An 18055-nucleotide genomic window follows, 5' to 3' on the forward strand; every position below is an offset into this window, starting at 1 on the left:
GTTTCAAATTTAGATTAGAGTTTTGAGCCTTGTAAGGCTATAAATAGCCAATTTTATGATATTTTCAAGAGAAAGACAATTATGAATAAAAATTGAGAATTTTCTCTTGTTCCTTGGGAAGCGTCCCTTGATACAAAGTGAGTCGAATGATTCTTCAATGATTCTTGAGCCCGATCTTCATGTTCTCATCATTGAGAACATAGTTAATAAAGGCTAAGGTCATGTTGACCATAGTTAAGCCAATTTGAGTTAGTTAGTTTCCTATTCTAGTTGAGTTAGAGTTTCAGGAAAGTAGTTAATTGCTTCCAAATCTTGGATTAACAAATCATCTTTCAAGAGGAGGGGAACGATGAGTCCAAATCTTGGGTTTCCAAATCTTGATTGATATCTTGATTGACCGAGGTTGAAATTTTTTGGTGTGATTACGTTCTTGAAAACAGGTTTTTCATGGGTTTAACTCCCATTAAATTTCTTCCAAGTGAAGTCATAACCTTGTGTCGAGTCGTCAAAAAAAAAAGGTACTGTTCACTACTGTAGCAGCACTATTCATCCTTCGCTACTGTAGCAGTACTGTTCATCCGAAATTTTTTTTTCCTTTCCCTCATACCTTGTGTTTGTTTCTTGTTGCTCTTGAGTCTTGTAGTCGGCTTGGTTATTTCTTGAAATTCTTGGATTGCATATATTAAGACATTCTCATTCTCCGAGTTACTCCTTTATAAGCAATCACTCAATTTGAGGACAAATCGTCTTTCAAGAGGAGGGAAATGATGAGAACATGAAGATCGGGCTCAAGAATCATTGAAGATCTGAACTTGTGTCATGATTATTTCTTGTTATTTATTTAATTCAGTTTTCAGCAATGTTAGTTGTTAATTATAGTTAATTTGAGAGTTAAGTAAGTTGTTTGAATTAGGGAACAAAGGCTAAGGTCATGTTGACCATAGTTAAGCCAATTTGAGTTAGTTAGTTTCCTATTCTAGTTGAGTTAGAGTTTCAGGAAAGTAGTTAATTGCTTTCAAATCTTGGGTTTCCAAATCTTGATTGATATTTTGATTGGTTTCCATATCTTGATTGATTTCCAAATCTTGATTGATGTCTTGATTGATTTTCAAATCTTGATTCCAAATTTATTTAGAAAGTTGTGTCAAGTTTAGAAGTCAAGTCAAATAAGGAAACTTGTATTGTTTCCAATTTAGATTAGGGTTTTAAGTCTTGTAAGGCTATAAATAGCCAATTTTATGATATTTTCAAGGGAAAGACAATTATGAATAAAAATTGAGAATTTTCTCTTGTTCCTTGGGGAGCATCCCTTGATACAAAGTGAGTCGAATCTCCTTTCTTCAAGTTTTGGCTTATCAATTTAAAACCATGTTGAATTGTGGCGCTATTCTACCATTCTAAACAATCTCAAACTGTCCTTGATTGGTTTAGAATCCATCTTTTGTACCCATAACCTGATCAAGATAGATCCTTCCGCTACCTGATCAATTCGATTTCTTCTCGAGTGGTTCTTGGAGAATCGGGTTCGTATCACATATTAATGGCCACATGGAGCCTCTTAGGCCTATCTACTATTGAGCACTTGGTGGAGGAGCTCGCGTTCGATTCTCGCATTCCTCTAGGTTTTTCTATTGTCCCTGTAGGGTGACGCACGCTTACCCTAATGACCTTGTACTGTCCATTGACGATGAGAGCCGTCAGTTAGTGAATACCAACAGGGCTTTACTCTAAGAGGTCGAGGAGCTGAGCGCTATGGTGGACGCTCAGAGTGCTAGGATTACGGAGCTAGAGGAGACGGCAGTAGACGAGCTGGTTAGGGCTGAGGCCGTTTGTGATGAGCTACAGAGGACTAGAGCTCAACTGGTTAGGGTAGTCGAGGAGGTTAAGGATCGGGCTGCTGGGATCTTTGCAGATACCACCATGCTGCTAGATGAGGTGGTAGATATAGTCGAGAGCCTGGTTCATGAGGCACTCCTAAGGATGCGCCTTTCGAGGAGGATCCGGAGGAGGACCCTGAGGAGGAGGTCCCGCTTGACGGCCCTACTAAGGATTAGACTAGGAGTGATGAATCTTTTGACTTTTGTAACTAGGAATAGTTAGGGTGATACTAGTTCAAAGGCCATTGTATTTTGCTTGACTGTGTGACCTATTTTTGAGGCACTTGAATCTACTTTTGACGTGCATGACTAAATGTACTTTTATTGCACCAATGTGCTATATTTTTGTAAATGCCCCATGACTTGCTAATTGTATGAACCTTAAGGTGTCAATATATGTTAGTTATTGTTATTTTCAATGTTTTCATGTTGGCTTTTATTTTAAGTATTTTCTTGTATAATTATTTTATTTCTTGCATTAGGCATAACTAGGATCATGGATGGACGAAAGAGCGGTAGAGGTCGAGGGCGTGAGGTTAGGCAACCCCAACCTCAAGGGGATGATCAAGGATCGGCAATTGGAGCGACCCAAGGACAAGAAAGTGTAGAGGGTAACCAAGTGGCTACTGCCATTAACCGGATGACCAATATCCTAGAACGATTAGCAGAACGACAAGGTTCAGGGCCAATTAACCAACTCGGGGCCCAGGATAGAGGGGAGGATAGAGCCTTGGAGAGATTTTTGAAATTTTCTCTGCCTAAGTTTATTGGGGGACCTGATCCCGAGTTAGCGGAGAACTGGTTGGAACGAATGACCAATATTTTTATCGCCCTAGACTATACAGAAGAGAGGCGAGTGAACTTTGCTGCCTTTCAATTTGAGGGCGTAGCACGTGTTTGGTGGAACGTGATAAGGGGAAAGTGAGAAAAGCGTAGACCCCTTGGACCTGGGAAAACTTTACAAGGGAGTTCAATGAGAAGTTTCTTCCGCCTATGATCCAAGAGAAACTAGAGGATGAATTCATAAAGTTGAGACAAGGAACCTCTCGCGTGGCCGAGTATGAGAGGAAGTTCACTAAGTTTTCTAAGTACGCTTCGGAATTGGTGACTAATGAGCGGAGAAGGATAAGGCGCTTTGTGCAAGGACTCAATGTGGAGATCCAGGAGGGATTGGCAGCAGCCCAAATCTTTACATTCACCGAACCCCTGGAGAAAGCGCAGAGAGTCGAAAGCGCAAGGCTGCAAGTTAGGGACTTCCATACTAAGAAAAGGAACATTCCTAGTTACTCTTCTGGACAATCCAGTAAAAGTGCCCCACCTCCCAAAATGGGAAGGGGAACGGGAGGATTAAGGACCGCTGGAACTCCAAGAGGGGCTTTATCAAGAGGAGGTCATAGTGGACAAGGTCAAGCGAGAGGAATACTTTCTAGTGGTCAGATCGTAACTCCTCAAGTTAGTTATGACTACTGTGGCAAGCCCAACCATGCGGAGAATGATTGTTGGAGGAAATTGAGAAAATGCTTGTATTGTGGCAATACCGAACACCAGATATCGAAATGCCCAAGTGTACCAAAAGAAGGAAGTAGTACTCAAAGGCCAAAGTCAGCCTCCAAGCAGTCTAGTACTGGAGGGAATCGACCCAAGGTACCTGCTAGGATTTACACATTGAACTATCAGCAGATTCCCGATGCTATGAGGTGATTGAAGGTACGATCCCTATTTTTCACCGTTTACCTAAGGTTTTAATTGATCCGAGTGCGACGCATTCTTTTGTAAATTCTAACTTTATGAGTGGAATAGATGTGAAGCCAATTAAGTTACCTTATGACTTGGAGGTTAGAACACCTACTAGGGAACAAAATTTACTTGCTAACTTGATGTATTGGGATTGCGAGATATGGGTTGGAGAACGAAAGTTACTGGCCGATTTGATGAGTTTAGATATTAAGGGGTGTGATGTCATCCTAGAAATAGACTGGTTAACTCGCTACCATACTCAGTTGAATTGTAAGATGAAAACGGTAGAGTTGTGCATTCCAGAAGAGACAACCCTAAAATTGGATGTAAGGGGTAGATTAGTCTCATCTGCTCTTCTTTCAGGAATTCGAGCTAGAAAAATGTTGAGTAAAGGAGGTCAAGGATATTTGGTTTTTCTTATAAATACTCCTAGTGATAAGGTGAGGTTGGAAGATATGCCTGTAGTAAAGGAGTATCTAGATGTTTTTCCTGAAGAATTAGAGTCTTTGCCTCCGGAAAGGAAGATAGTTTTTAAGATTGATGTGACTCCGGAAGTAGCACCTATCTCTAAAACGCCATATAGAATGGATCCAACTGAATTGAAAGAGTTAAAATTGCAGTTGCAGGATTTGCTAGAGCGAGGCTTTATAAAAGAAAGTGATTCCCCATGGGGAGCCCCGGTATTGTTTGTTAAAAAGAAATATGGTAGTTTGAGATTGTGTATAGATTACCGAAACTTGAATGACGTTACCATCAAGAATAAGTATCCTTTACCCCACATTAATGAGTTCTTTGACCAATTGCAAGGAGCGGTAGTATTCTCAAAGTTGGACCTCAGGCAAGGTTATTATCAGTTAAGGATTTTGAAAAAAGATATACCTAAAATCGCTTTTAACTCTAGGTACGGACATTTCGAGTTTGCAGTAATGCCGTTCGAATTGACTAATGCACCTGCAGTTTTTATGGATTTAATGCACCGAATCTTTAAACCTTATCTAGATCAGTTTATGGATTTAATGCACTGAATCTTTAATGCATCGATGATATATTGGTGTACTCTAAAACTTTAGAGGATCATGAGAAACATTTGAGCGTTATTTTGCAAACTTTGAGGGAACATCAATTGTATGCTAAGTTTAGCAAATGTGAATTCTGGTTGAAGGAAATAACCTTCTTGGGTCAGACAATTTTCAAGGACGAAATTAAGGTGGATCCAGCCAAAATTGAAGCAGTTTCTAAGTGAAAGCAACCGAAAAAATCCTACTAAAATTTGACATTTTATAGGGTTAGCAGGGTATTATCGGAGGTTTATCAAAAAAATTTCTAAGATTGTTGGATCCATGACTGAGTTGACTAAAAAAAGTAAAAAATTTATATAGAGCCCGAAATGTGAAGAAAGTTTTCAGGAGTTAAAGAGACGGTTGATGAGAGCACCTATATTAGATTTATCTAATGGAAAGGATAGCTTTGTAGTATATACAGATGTTTCTAAAGAAGGGTTGGGGTGTGTATTGATGCAGAGTGATAAGGTGATTGCGTATGCCTCTAGGATATTAAAGCCGCACGAGAAAAACTACCCAACTCATGATTTGGGGTTAGCGGCTATAGTGTTTGCATTAAAGAAGTGGAGACATTACCTATATGGAGTGACATTTGAGATTTTCACGAACCACAAGAGCCTTAAGTATTTGTTTTCTCAAAAGGAGCTGAACTTGAGACAACGTAGATGGGTGAAATTTTTGGAGAATTATGATTGCACGATAAATTATCATCCAGGAAAAGCCAATGTAGTGGCCGATACTTTAAGTCGTCAAGTGAAAGTGGCATGATTGATGATTAAAGAATTGCACTTGTTGGAAGAGGTTAGTTGTTAGAATCCTCGACTTGAACAGAGAAAAGTGATCCTTGAGAATATTGTCGTGAAATTCACTCTGTTGGAACATATCAAGGAAGCACAAGAGAAGGACCCTGAAGTGCAAAAGTTGTTGGAGAAAGTCAAAAAGGGGAAAAAGTCAGATTTTAACTTGGGAACAAACGGTGTACTAAAATTTCGGAATCGTACAGTAGTGCCAAAGGACGAAGGGTTTAAGAAGAAAATTTTAGAAGAAACACACCGATCTAAGTACACGGTACATCCTAGAGAGAATAAAATGTACCAGGACTTGAAGAGCTTGTATTGGTGGGAGAACATGAAGAAGGAAATTGCTTGGTTTGTCCAAACTTGTTTGATTTGCCAGCAGGTTAAAATCGAGTATCAGAAACCATCTGTCTTGTTGCAACCTTTAGAGATACCCGAGTAGAAGTGGGAAAATATCACCATAGATTTTGTATCTGGATTGCCAAAAACACAAAGAGGTCACGACGCCGTTTGGGTAACAGTGGATAGGTTGACCAAATCTGCTCACTTTCTACTGATTAGTATGATGTACTCGTTGGAGAAGTTAGCTAAGTTATAATTGGATGAGATTATAAGGCTACACGGGATACTTGTAAGTATTGTGTCCGATCGAGACCCTAAGTTTGTTTCGCGGTTCTGGCAGAAGATGCAAGAAATGCTAGGAACCAAATTGAATTTTAACGCTACTTACCACCCCCAGACTAACGGACAATCGGAGAGGACAATTCAGACTCTTGAGGACATGTTGAGAACCTGTATTTTGGATTTTGGAGAGAATTGGAGTAAGTACTTGACATTAATGGAGTTTGCTTAAAATAATAGTTTCCATTCATCCATTCAAATAGCTCCGTACGAAACTCTTTACAATCGAAAGTGTAGATCTCCGATTTGTTGGGATGAAATAGGTGAAAGAACGGTTTTAGATCCAACTACAGTACCATCCATTGAGGAGGCATACGAAAAGGTGAAGTTGATACGTCAAAGGTTGCAAACCGCTCAAAGTCATCAAAAGAGTTATGCAGATAATCGAAGGAAGGATTTGGAGATTGCGGTTGGAAACCAAGTTTTTCTTAAGATTACTCCTCTCAAAGCAAGTTTGATAGCAGGAAGAGGAAAGAAGCTACAACCAAGATTCGTAGGGCCTTATAAGATTCTTCAAGTCTGTCTATATGCTAGAACTACCACCAAGTCTAGGAAACGTGGCCTATAAGCTAGAACTACTACCAAGTCTGTCTTGGATCCATAACGTTTTTCACGTAACCATGCTCAAGAAATATCATCCAAGTCCGTCTCATGTCCTGCAACCGGAAAATATTGAGATCGACGAGGCACTGACCTATGAGGAGAAACCGATAAAGCTTCTAGATCGTAAGGTGAAGGAACTGAGGAATAAGCGAATTCCGTTAGTGAAAGTTCTATGCAGGAACCACGGACTAGAGGAAGCAACTTGGAAAGTAAAAGAAGAAATTCGAGAAAAATATCCAGATCTATTTCCAAATCAAGGTATGAATTTCGTGGACGAAATTCTCTTAAGGGGGAGAGGATGTGAGGACTCATGTTTTTATACTTAAAACAGTCATTTTTATAATTATTTACCCTAGAGTTAGTTAATTATATTATCGTTGCATGAATTGCTTTTCAATTTCGCTTTATCACGCGCGAGTCGGAAGTTCGCGTAAATCGTGCCGGAACGAATAAGTGGGGATTTGATAAAATTATATTGGACTAGTAAGAGTGAGTAATTACAGTGTTAAAGGAATTACATTGGAGGATTAGTACACTAGTGCAACAAACAAGAGAGAAAAGTAGTAGTACGAAGTACTATTTTGACAACTATTCAAAGTTGACTTTAGCAAGCCTTTTAGTTCATTTTTCCCTCCAATCTTCCAAGCAAGTTTCACACAAACAAACACTCATCTCTCTCTCTCCTCTTGGTCGGTCGAAAACAAGAAAGAAAAGAGAAGGAAGAAAGATTCACATTTCTTGCTCCAATCTTGCTCCAATCTTGCTCCAAATCTTCATCCAACTTTCACACCTCTTGGAAATCAACTCTAGTTTGAAGAAAGACAACATCTTGTGGAGTTTCTTGGGGAGCTTTTGGTGGAAAAAAAATCTGATTTCATCTAGGGTTTAAAGAGGTAACCTTCATCTCCTTTAATCTTTCCAATTTCTTCAAGATTGAATGTTAGTTTTCATGGGTTTACAACTCTAAGCAAGAAAATAGGTTAGAGGACTTGAGGAAACCATTTACCTTACTTTAATCTCTAGGCTAGCGGTTTTGAGGAGGCTTGTAGGTAGCTGACCTGAGGCTATGTTGTTTGGTTAATGTTGTTTGTGTGATGAATGAGAGGATTACGGTTAGAAAATGGAAAGAAAGTTGGAAAATGGTGGAGATTGAGCTGGCCGAAAATTCGGTCCATGTTGTTCAGTTTTTATTTCGAAATTTTGACGCTTGGTTGACTGTGAAATTTATGGATATATGTTGTATATTGTGTGTACAAAGTGCCTTTCAAAAATTGCACAAAACTTGAGTTTTGACAAGATTTAAATCTGGAAATCGTATAGCAGGGGTTCTCGGACAGTGCTCTTCGTTCAAACGTAACTCTCTGTACAAAAGTCAAAATTGAGTGCCGTTTGCGGGATTCAAAACTAGACATTCATAGCTTTCCAATGGTAAAAAATCTCCTACAGGTTCATTTTGAGTGAACCCCAATGAGTCAGAAAAGTTGGCTGTTCTGTTTGACTGTTTATACGAATAAAACTGGAAGCTCCATTTTGTGGCTCAATTTTGTCCCATTTGTGAAAAGATTTTCAAAATTATGTCTTACTAATAAATTGTAGAATTTTGAACATAGTTTCCAATGCCATCAACCATTTTCAATTTGGAGTTGTATAGTATCAGATATGGTTTGGTTTCGAAAATGTGACAAAGCTGGAAACTGGAAGTTTTTCCTTCCTTGTTGGCCGAATGGTCAAATCTGTTTTGGGATGTTATACTTCAAAAATTTTTGTGTCAATTGCTTTTCAATTGTTTATTAAATGTTTCTAGAACCTTGGTTTCAAAAATGGAGTGAATTGGGGTTGATTTCATTCAACAAAACCTTTGGAAAGAAAGAAAGTGAGTTGGCAGATTTGCTTTAAAAGATTTCACGAACTTTGGTCGTTTTGTTAACTGCCTTACCGTGCGAATTTTTATTTAAATTTTGATAGAGAGGTAGTCCATAAATGGAGGTTTAAGTGTACCAAATTTTGGTGTAGTTTCAATACCATTTCGATATCCAAATAATGCCCCAAAGATTGCTCTTCAAATCTGGAAATTCACTGTTCAAGTAGTGAAAATCAACCGACTTTAAACTGTTATATCTTGTTGCTCAAAACTCCGAATTTAATTTCATTTGTTGAGTTTGAAACCTTGTTTTGAACTCTTATTGTGTTACGAATTTCAAAGGCTGATTCACTTTTTATGAATTTTGCCGAATTTCCAAATATTGCCGAAAACCAAGACTGGTTCTGTCTTGCTTGTTTAAATCAGCAACTTTGAGCTGAAAATGAATGCTTTTTGTTTGGAACCATGAAAAAGTGTTTTCTAGGAACTTCTAGTACTTCAAACCTAGTTTCCGACGGTATAAAATTTTCTATTTTTGGACTTGCCAAACTCAAGATCTGATTTTCCAAAGATCGTCGCCCAAAACGGAAATTTTTCGATTTCTTAAGAAATGAGTTTTTGAGAACTTGTCACTCTCTCTTGATATCGATAGACCGTTTTAAACTTGATTTCATAGAAGAGGCAAGTCTCTCTTGGGATTTTAAATCCTCACTTTTGAACCTCGATTTTCGAGAGATTTAAAGTTCTCTTTTAAGACATTGTCTTAGTTCTAAACAAGTGTATACTCTTCCTTGGTTGATGCATGGTTGTAAGTGATAGTTAATCATTATTTCTTTAGGCACTCAAGAGGATTTTCAAGAGAATCTCGGCGCGGTTGCATAAAAGCTTATTTGCTCACTTACTCACTTTTGACTTGGTGAGTGTCAAGAGCATGAATTGTTGTTGAGTACGTGAATTGCTTCTTGTCAATTATGTGAATTAGAATTGTCGAGACGAGTGTGTACTTATCGTACTCGTTCTCTTTTAAATGAAATTATGATCGAATTTCGCTATGTGAATTGATAATCGACTTGTGTGAAGTGATGTTGTTGTGAATCATATTTGTGATCGTCGATTGGGATTGGGACGTTGTCTCATCGACTTATATTTATATTCGGGGGACGCCCAAACTCATAGACTAACCTTGTGACTTGAGCCGGCATGGGCTTGGTCGAGAATCTTGGTGAACCATGAGAAATTCGTAAAGTTTGATCTATTTGAGAGATCTCGCTTGGCATATTCAAGTAGTATCGCCTTTCTAAATGATAAGCGGGCCCGGAACAGGGGGTGTAACAGTGAACGGGATTCGTGAAGTAAGTGGTGTTCTACGGACTAAATATACCTACCCGATTGACGAAGTGTCATCACGTTGAGGTATATGATCGAGACTCGGCAAAGCAAGTGAAATCTAACTCCTGAGAGCTCCCGTATCCTCATTGAGTGTGTTTTATTTTAAATTATAAATTACTTGAATGTTATAGGTTTATTTCTCGTATAAGTGCTATTTCTACTTGAACTATGTGTTTGCATGCTTTTCTTGGCCTCACTGAGTATAAGCTCATCCCATTAGTTTTGTTTTCCTTAACAGGAGCCGAAATGGAAAGAATTATGGAGAATCCGACTTGATGGCCTTTTGATTAGAATTTTGAACGTAATTGGTTAGACGACTTTTGGAGGTTGTATATTTTGGAGAATGTTGATGTACTTTTGATAACTTGTGATGTAAGATTTGAATATTTATTAAGGAAGCGACCTTTATTTACATTTTCGACTTTTAGTATTGATTGATTATCCATAAGTTAAATTTCTCTCGTAAGTGAGTCCTGACGAGAGTTAGACAGGCGTCCCGCCGATACCCTTGAGTTCGTCCTAAGGAAAAGTGGGAGCGTCACACAAGTAAAATTTCGAGGCCTCACAATTACTTTCCAAAGGATACGGTGCTCATTAGGAGCCACTTAACACTGTACATTTCACAATATAATAACTCATTCAATATGAAAGGATACAAGCTCCTTCTGAGAGTCATTTCAATATCATTGCACAATTCACCACAATCACCCCCTTATATCCTCCAAAACATTAAACAATTCCCTATATTCATTAATCAGTTCAATAATCTCCAAACTTCAGGGTAATACTCGAGTATACTGAAACACTTACCCAAAATTACTGTCCTATTCAACCAAATCCTTTGCTGACTCGAATAGTCCGTTGAATAGAGGATTTTGGGGCCCAGTTCAGCCAGTGTGGTAAAATACACATACGGTTTACATTCATGCACACTTACAGTAACATTTGGTCAATTATCAACCTTCAAACTCAACTAAGGCGAATGCAATAAAGTACACCTCCGACTTAGAAGGCGAGGGACAATTGAGATACACTTTACAATGAATCGCTAGCAATATTCTATAATAAGCACATTTATCACATAACTTTACTTAAATAAAATATAAGCAGTTTAGACACACAAATCCGGAAACACTCTTCTAAAGTATTTTGAGTTGACCCTCCGCCGAATCTCCCTCGACTCCTGAGATATTTATAAACTTATTAATTTTCCCAAATGGTGAAGTTAGGGCTCACATGATTATTTTGACTAAAGTGTATATATATAATCCAAGATGTTTAAATGTATATATATTTAGAAGGAGTTTTAAGGTGATTATATGTCAATAAAAGTTGGGATTTAGGTTCCAAGGATCATTTAGAATCGAGGTGTAAATTAAGTAAGTTCTCTAGGATTTGATAGTTTAGGGATCTTATGAAGTTCCTTGATTTTACCCTAGATTTTTGGATGAGTTTAATAGGTAAAACTTTGATAAGGTAACTTAGAGAAGTTTTGATCAGTTTTGATTTGTTTCTACCTTAGAAATTCAAAGTTAAAAGCCAGAATCTAAGTTAGGATTGTTCAAAACAGATTTAGCAAGACATACTTCATGTTTTTTGGTCCAAAGTTCACTATTTCCATTGTGCAAATCTCCTAAAATCCAACCTACATTTTACCATTATATCTAATAGGTTGTTCTTAATTCAAAGTTTGGTCAAAATTTCCAGACAAAGTTTAGAAATTAGTTTGAAATCCTCGATCATTCCAATCGGCTCAAAAGGGTCTAACTAATTCTTGAATTGGTTCTATTTAGATGTGAGGGATCAATTTAACTCCCATTCCCCTTTTCTAATCATTCAAGTTCAAAAGTAGCTAATTTTAATGTACTTTCTTATCACATAATTCCATCTTTTATTGGTCAAAAACCACATGCATAACTAGATTATTACATTAAGGTGTGTGTGCAATTCATATAAAGCCAAATAACTAAGTAATAGTTAAAGATCCACTCAAATAAGCTACAGAAACCTTCCCCTTCAATTTTAACCATTTTAAATTTTATCCAGCCACAAATCACACATCAACAAACTCAAAACACACAAATAAGTGCAAATCAAGCATTTTCCAGCCAATTTTATAACAAAATATTCATTCAAACTCCAAGAAATTTCCATCGGCTAAGCTGGAAAATGGTATAATAGTCATGCAGATTCCAATCAAAATTCCAGCCATAAACAATCAAATTTACACCATAAAATTCACATGCATGTCAATATTGATGTATTATAAGGTATGAACAATAACAACAATGAAGTTTTACAGCCAAAATTCATGGAAAACTGGAAATTTTCACCATTTCTTTTTCTCGGTCCAAGCTAGAAAAATTCTAGCAATTGGCAGTTTGAAAAAATGAACTTTTCCCCCAGCAAAATTCTTTATTTTTCACTCCAACTCAACATGCATACGATGATTATTGTGTTATGAAGTATATTGAACCACAATGTGAAATTTGCAGCCAAGATTTGGAGTGGAAAACTAGAAAATTCTCTCTTTCTCTCTCTCGGCCATCCCAACAGGTTCTAGCGGCTTTCTTTGACAATTTCAGCCAAGATTACCAATGTTTTTACTAGTTTCACAGATAAATATCTTATAGAACTAGAGATGAACATATTTCATGCATTCCTAGCATAACTCTCCAAAGAGAATTTTCAGATAACAAGCTGCAAGTCCAGCTCTCACTCCCTGGGCTATAACACAGTTTTCCAACAAATGAGCGGTTATTAAACAGGTTTTCTTCAGCAAGACTCACCTTTCTTATCTAAAAATCAACATGCAACATACATAATTAAGAGTATTGGAAGATTGAGGGATTTTTTACAAGTTTTTCCTCGCTTTCTACAAAAATCTAAGCTGGAAAAATACGGACAGCCTACTTCCTCTCCTGGCTCCTCAAGAAAATTGCACCAAGCTCCTCTTCTTTCTTTCCCCAATTCGGCTGGTATAGACACCAAGAGGTTGCAGCTTCCCCCTCTCACTCAACTTTCTTTTGTGCATGGCAATGGGATGAAGATATCCCTCTCTCTCTACCTCACACTCTCTCGGCTTCAGCTAGAAACAAAGAGGAACCAGAAATACTCTCACTCTCTCTCGTGTGGATTTTGGGATGTAGAAGAAAATGGTTTGGTTTTCCCCTTCTCTTTCTTTTGTTCCTCTTGGTCAAGACAAATGGAATGGAGTTGGTTGCATGGTCATTTTTGAAGCATTCCATGGCCATTTAGTCATTTAACAAAGTTTTTGACATTTGGCAAAAAGAACTAGACATTTGTCATTTGTGTATTCTTGTTCCCAATATTATTCCATTGTGGCCAAAATAATTTTAGTAGTCACACTATTGCCCCATTAATTTGTTCTAAATGGTATAATTTCTATAAAATTATTCATACAATAAACTAAAGTATCCCTATGCACTTAAATTATAAGGAGACAATTAAACACATAAATCAATCAATGATATAGTATATGCATTATTTTCGATAAAATGCGAAATATATGAATAAATTTTTGGGTTCTCACATCTAAACACAAGAAACAAGGTAATCATGTGATTATTCTTTATTCAAGTAAGATATTTTACATACTTTTTCCACTCTAGTATCTTATGAATTCATTTGATTTGTTGAATGTGACAATTAAGGAAAGCTAAACTTTGAAAGTTTTAGAGATTCTTTAAACTTTGGGTTGAATCTTTGTAATTGAACTAATTAGTTGCTTATTTATGGTCCCTTGGATGTTAAGAACACATCTTTGGTGTGTCCAGCAATAGATTTTCTGTCTCACTTCTAGTGTCATTCTTTGTCCTACTTTTTATTCTATTGTTATTTTTCCTTCATAAATATAGTATTTTAATTCTTTTTTATTTTTTTAAAATCCAATAGCTATTATCATATTAATAACCATTTGTTGCATTTGAAACTACACTCATAGAATGGTGGCTCAAGATGTATATAGGGCGGTTTTGAGCTTTTTCTGTGATGCGGAGCTCTCACGTTTTATTACGGCGATGTCCATTGTGCTTCTTCCTAAGGTCATGAACCCGAAGGATTTTACTCAATTCCGTCCTATCAGTGTCTGCAATTTTTTGAATAAAGTTATATCTCGCATTTTGGTAGGGCGGCTATCAGGTATTCTGCTCCGAATCATTTCTCCCCAGCAGAGTGGCTTTGTTAAAGGGAGGTCTATCTCAGATAATTATTTGTTGGCGCAGGAGTTGATGTCGGATATGGGGAGGAAGTGTAGGAGGGGGAATCTGGCTCTCAAATTAGACATGGCTAAGGCGTATGATAGGGTCTCATGGCGGTTCCTTATCGCAGTCCTGCGCCGATTTGGATTTGGTGAAAGATTCATTGACATGGTATGGAGACAGATTTCCAATGTTTGGTTTTCTGTGCTTGTAAATGGTGCGCCCTTTGGCTTCTTCAAATCATCCAGATGGTTGCGTCAAGAGGACCCATTATCGCCGACACTGTTTATTATTGGATCGGAGGTGCTCTCCCGAGACTTGAATTCTCTTGTTTCTCAGGCGGGGTTTGTGGGCTACAAGGTACCGCGGCATTGCCCTTCTGTTACTCATTTGGCCTTTGCGGACGATGTTATAATTTTTACCAATGGGGGTGCGGCTTCCTTAAAGCGAGTCATGTAGATCCTGGCATGGTACCAGAATGACTCTGGCCAATTGGTTAACGTGCAGAAGAGTGGATACTTAGTACATCCTCGGACCACATTGGCTCGTAAGGGTGTAATTGAGAGGGTTACTAAGTTTCGGAAACAAGACTTTCTGGTTCGGTATCTGGGTGCACCGTTGTTTATTGGTAGAGCCAAGGAGGCTTATTTCTCGAACTTGTGCCAGAAGGTTCTTGATAAGGCGCTTTCTTGGAAATCACGGCTTTTGTCGTTTGAGGGAAAATTATCTTGATTAGACATGTTCTGTCCAGCATCTCAATCCACTTGTTGGGGATGAGCGTCATGCCAAAAGGTATCTTCAGGGTGATTGAAAAAGTGTGTGCGGACTTCCTTTGGGGAACGGGGGATGAGAAAAAGAAATTCCATTGGATCCGGTGGAGGGACTTGTGTTACCCCACTGAGGAAGGAGGGGCGGGGTTTCGATCACTAATTGACACGTATAAGGCTTTCTCTTGTAAGTTATGGTGGAATTTTCGGTGTGGTCTCTCCTTGTGGGCAAGATTCCTTCATTCTAAGTATTATAAGGGGCTCCACCCCTGCCAGATCTCCGTATCTCCCTTATGTTCAGCAAGTTGGAGAAGTCTCCTCGATATTAGGGGGTTGGCAGAGTTGTGTATTAGGTGGCATCTATATGATGGTCGTTGCAACTTCTGGTATGATAATTGGACTGGGCACGGGGCCCTCTATCTTAGAGTGGAGGTACGGGGGGATGTCTCGTCTCCCAACGTTCTGGCAAATGGGGAATGGGTCACGTGGAGGCTAGCAGAAATTCTGCCTTTCTACATGGTCTAGCAGGTATTGGAGGTGGCTGGCCCGTGTGGGGGTTCCCCGGATCGCATGATTTGGACAGCGACGTGTTTGGGTCAGTTCTCGTTATCGTCCGCATATAACGAGGTTCGTGAAATAAAGCCGCCTTCACGGCAGGTGCGGCATGCAAGTGTTCCCTTAAAGGTGTCCTTCTTTATACTTCGTTTATTCCTTAATCGCCTGCCGTTGGATGACGTATTGGCGACACGCGGATTTCAGCTTCCATCTAAGTGCTCTTGTTGTCTGGTATCGAATATTGAGTCCCTTCGGCACTTGTTCTTAGAGGGGGATCTAGCGGCTGTGGTACGGAGGTTTTTTGGACCATTGTGTGGGTTGGCTCTGAATGTTGGACATGTCCGAGTGTGGATGGGTAGTTGGTGGCTAAAGCCGGTGAAGTCGGAGCAGCTTAAGTTTGTGTTCCGGCTCTTACCTAGTCTCAGCTGTTGGCATATTTGGAAGGCTCGGAATAAAGCAGTCTTCCATGGGACAGTACCGAATCCTATTGGTGTATGTCAGGCCATCTTTCAGGATTTAAAGGATGCGTATTGGCTATGATTCAGGGAGTTGCAGCGGGTGTGGGAGTGGCCTACGTTCTTGGAGTTGGTGGAATGCCGGCCAGATGCTTTCTTCATACAACAAATTCAGTGGCTTGCTCCGGGGCCTGGCATGGTCAAGTTCAATATTGATGGGTGCTCGAAAGGTAACCCAGGGGTGAGTGGTGGTGGGGGGATCCTTCGGAATTCTGCGGGGTGTATGGTATTTGCGTTCTCCGGATACCTTGGGAGGTGTACCAACTTGCAAGCAGAGGCCAAAGCTCTGCTGATTGGGTTGCAGTTATGTGTGCAGCGGGGTTTCATGGGTAATTTGATGGTTGAGACGGATTCCTTGTTGCTACAACGGATTCTGTCGAGGAGTTACCGGTGTCCGTGGTCTATCAGGGGAGAGGTGGGGAAGATTGAACAAGTGACTCGGGGCGGTCTTCAGATCACATACTGCTATAGGGAGGCAAACAAGGTCTCGGATGTATTGGCAAATGCAGGCTCCGCTCATCCTCATCACTTGGTTTGTATTTATGATAGTGTTGCTGGGTTGCCTACAATGGCTAGGGGTGAATATCAGATGGATAAACTTGCTTTTCCGTCCTTATCCATCCTTTCGCAAATTTAGGGTCACAAGTGCGAACTCCAAAATGTAACGCCTTCTTTTGGTTGAATAATAAAAAATAAATTCGTTCAAAAAAAAAAAAAGAAACTACACTCATAGAAAATGACATTTACTTATAGTTATTGTTTATGGTTAATGTTTGGGGGCATAATTGTGATACATTATCATGTTTTAATGTCAGGTGAAATAAATAATTTCTATTGGGATACTTTATAGTTGAGCTAGCAGTTAGCTCTTGATATTTGAGGTAAGTGGTTTATGTACTCCTTATGTTTTGTAAATGAATGTAATGCTTTTGAATATGTTATTTTGAGTTTATAAACCTCGTCATGAGTATGATTATGTTTCTATTTTCTATGCGAAATAAAATATGATTAATTTGAAATGTCTTGAATGTGATTAGTTCTTGATTGCCCGTGAACATTGATGGGAAAATTTCCAAACCTTTATATGTGCTATATGATCGACCTCGCTGGATGAATAGTTATGAATATATGTATAATTATGTGACCTATCTCATGGGATAAACAGTTGCGACCAGATATCCAAGATCGATTGAAGCAAAAAGAAGTGACCTAATGTTTGAATTGTGAATTTGACTATGTGATATTCTTATGTGACTGCATATTTGAAATGTAACTGTTCTATGATTTTGATTAATGTTTTATGATACTTTAGTATATTTTGGCTGGTAAAAAAGTATATAAGCTACTTACTAAACAAAGTTTTTGCTCACTCCATTATTAACATTCTACTCTTGGTGATGAGTTTTTCTCGAAATTTTTATCACGCTTGGGATTGGTAGTTGTTGTGGAGCAATCTGGATGAGTTTTCAATTATTGTATATATTTTCAATCTTTTGTTTTGGCTCTCAAGACAGTTTTAGTTTGTATAAGAGTATGGTGTAATTGTATTTGAATCTAGATGAATCCTTGGAATTGTTAGTGTTTATAATTATTATTCGTGGTTTGTTTGTATATTATAAATGATATTGATTTGTTATGAAATAATGATGTCAATTAGCAGCCTTGTGTTTCTATATGGTTGTATCATGAGGCAAGATGTTATTATGTTTCGGACACGAGGCATGACTAAGGGTTAGTTGTGCGTACCCGCCTTGAAGCGTTTAAGGTTAGCAAAATTTGATGGAATGTTTGTCAGTGGAGTGTCATGTGTGAAAGTACACGTAAAGTATGTATATTACTGAAATGGTGAGAAATTGGATTATCAGTGTTTAAATTTGAACAAATGAACTTTGTCATTTTTTTGTCAATTTTCTTTTGAGTCATTAATACATTAATATTTAGTTAAAATATGAGTCATTAATGCTAAATGAAATTACCACCACGTATAGCATG

The sequence above is a fragment of the Coffea arabica genome, chromosome 6e (assembly GCF_036785885.1).
Source record: "Coffea arabica cultivar ET-39 chromosome 6e, Coffea Arabica ET-39 HiFi, whole genome shotgun sequence".
NCBI classification, from domain to species: Eukaryota; Viridiplantae; Streptophyta; class Magnoliopsida; order Gentianales; family Rubiaceae; genus Coffea; species Coffea arabica.